This window comes from Crocodylus porosus, unplaced genomic scaffold (genome assembly GCF_001723895.1).
Source record: "Crocodylus porosus isolate Cpor-Errol unplaced genomic scaffold, CroPor_comp1, whole genome shotgun sequence".
Taxonomy (NCBI): Eukaryota; Metazoa; Chordata; order Crocodylia; family Crocodylidae; genus Crocodylus; species Crocodylus porosus.
In genome coordinates, this window is record NW_017728931.1 from 13,374,643 (window position 1) to 13,377,568 (window position 2,926).

Genomic DNA, 2,926 nt, shown 5'->3' on the forward strand with positions numbered 1-2,926 from the left:
TTTTTTACATGTTTACAATTTACCATGTAACAGGGATTTTAAGTTCTTCAGGGTAACAACTGTTTCTATGCCTGCCTGTACCGTATCTGCTGCAGTGAGGCAGATAGGGTACTACCCGAATAAAATTTTATACAGCTGTTTTTTTGTTCATTTCTGTTTCATTGTGTTTTTAAATTAGTAAAACCAAAATGAAACTGATGCCTTAAATGAAAATTCTATGACACTTTTCATTTCATATTCAATTTTTCTTGTGGCAACACATATTTTTTGTTCGAATCAACGTCCTCTCCTCCCCCCACCCCTGCCATGTTATTTTCCACCAATAAGAAAGGTTTCTGTGTCAAAAATATTGACCAGGTATAGTAATTTATACTTTGCTTGTAAAAGTATCATGCATGACAGGAAGAGGTCTTCAGGATGCAGGTGGAGTGGAGGGGATAATTTTGCATCACCCACTGGAGCCACAGAGCCAGGGCACAAGAAGAGAGATAAATTTGAAATTTTTGAAGATGAAGGAGAGAAAATGGATACAGCAGAGGGTAGGAGAAGTCATGGAAAAATGGAGTTACAGGAGTGGACTGACAAATTACAAGTGCTGAAGTTATGAGAGAAAACTTGTAACTGTATGGATTTTCTCAGCAGCCATGTGCATAATGGATAGGAGAAAGATGTTTTTATAAAAGATGGATCAGCTGGTGAATCTTTATATTCAATTAAGTTAACAAAATAAACTCTGGAGTTGTTTGAGCTCAAGTCAAGTGCTCCCGGGCATAGTGTCTACATGTGCACCCAGCAGCCCTGGGCTGGCAGCAGGTTTGGGAGGTCAGCCCCGTGCTCTGGGCAGCATCGGTTGGTGGAGGGGGTGTCTGGCATACGAGAGCGCCAAATGTGTGCAGCTGTGTGGCTACGTGGCAGGCAGCCCCCACACTTTAGCACCCTTGCGCCGTAGCCAGCCCATCACCATCTACATGTGCATTTCAGTGCAATAAATGACTCAGCTATGAGATAGTACTATCCCTGACAGTACTATCTTACAGCACAGTTAATTAATTTACTGCACCCTAATGCCAGCACATGTGTAGACAGTGACACTTCACTGCACAGCTAATTAGTCAATTCTGCAATAAAGTGCACGTGTAGATGCACCCACTAAGTAGGAAGTAAGGTGAATGGATTTTCTCCTTGAAGAATTCAGGGAGGCCAGCAGTTTGAGGAGTGAGTCATTTGTAAAGAAAAGTTGCTGCCATCTTCCAGCTAATAATCATTCTGTACCACGTAAAGCAATTGTTTTGTACAAAGAGAAATATCAAATGACCTTCTGTATTTGTAAATGCCCCTGATAGTAAATGGAAGTCACTGCTGTTCCCCAAGCTCTTGAGTGACCTGAACAAATGAAATTCATGTCTTAAAAATTAAAAAGCTCTAGATGATGCACTTGTCTGGCTGTAATCATCACTTATAACTCTGATATGTCTGAAAAATAAAAATCAATATGGTCCTTCTTTCTCAATCTATTCATCTTCTATTTAGTTACGGTGATTCCATTTTTTATTAGATTCCCATCCATCAGGTCTGCAGCAATGATGGGGCAAAGTGAAATCTTTCCACTCACCCAGTTTCTGTGATTTGATATCCACTATGTTTAACCACAGCTCCTGGGCCTATGCCTCTGACAGCTGGGATTGCCCGGTAAATTTCCACCCTGGTACTAGCCAGGCCTGGGGTTTTGCTGAGCTTCTGAGATCAGATACAACCGAGTGTAGTCATTCCAGATGCTCTTCATGATAGTCATTAGCAGATCTATTAACTCATATGTGCAGACAGTGACTCATGTGCCAACCAATTTAGTAATTTCTTAATGATATTTTAAAGCGAAATCAATATAAAGCATAGCAAACCATGGATATCGGTACCTTATATCTGTGAGTAGCAAATCTATATATTGTGCATTGGAACACACTAGTAACTTGGTATAAGCCAGTTTTAAAGTATACACATGCCATGTAATCTATTTATGCCATTGATTATCACACACATTTACAAAACAGATAAATCAGAACTGAATAAGTGGTCTAATTGCACTGCAAGACAGCCAGACAAATATCAATACATTTTATCTGGGACTGTAATATTAAACTCTTAGACTGGCTAATGAGCTAGAAGGACACACATTCCACAGCTCCCATGTTTCATCAAGACATCAGTATTGTTTCAACTATGAATAACAACTTCAGAATAGCATTCATGGGGTGGAGGGGTAGGGGTGGGAATTATTTCCTGGCAGAGGTGTAACAGAGAGAGTTAGTTGCCATATTGGTCTGAAGTCAGTCAGAAGAAAGGGTAGATATGTACATTTATAAGCTTACTAACTAAGATAGAGAGAGAGAGAGAGAGGGGCACAAGCTTTCATGAATCCAGGTTCACTTCATGAGATGCTGCAAGTGCATAAAGAAGAGTATAAGGAGAGAGAAATTAGAATACAAAAGACAAAGGAGGTGGGAAGAGAGGGACAGGGATGGGGAAGCAGTGCTAGGAGAGAAATGCTAAGGAACAAAGAGGGTCACAAAAACTAATCCAGGTAACAAGATAAGAATCTGGAGGCTAGGTATGGATATTCAAAAAGCCTGAGATGGAATCAAAGTTACATGGTTTTCTGTATGTGGCATAATTTAGATTGGTAGCAAACAGAAAACACATTTGCCCGGGGGTGGGGAACGGGAGAGGCGATTTGAGACTGGGTTCTGCCATTTTTAAACTAGTCTGTCAGCTGAACTTCTGTTCTGTTAATCGGTATAGACCAGTTTTTGATCACCTACGAAGGTAAAAGTGTAATGTCTGTACCTGGCCATAGTCCTGGTTTGAACCAAACATAAAGGTACACATCTACCCTGCTTTCTGAGAGACATAAGAGCCAGAGTTTGTACCC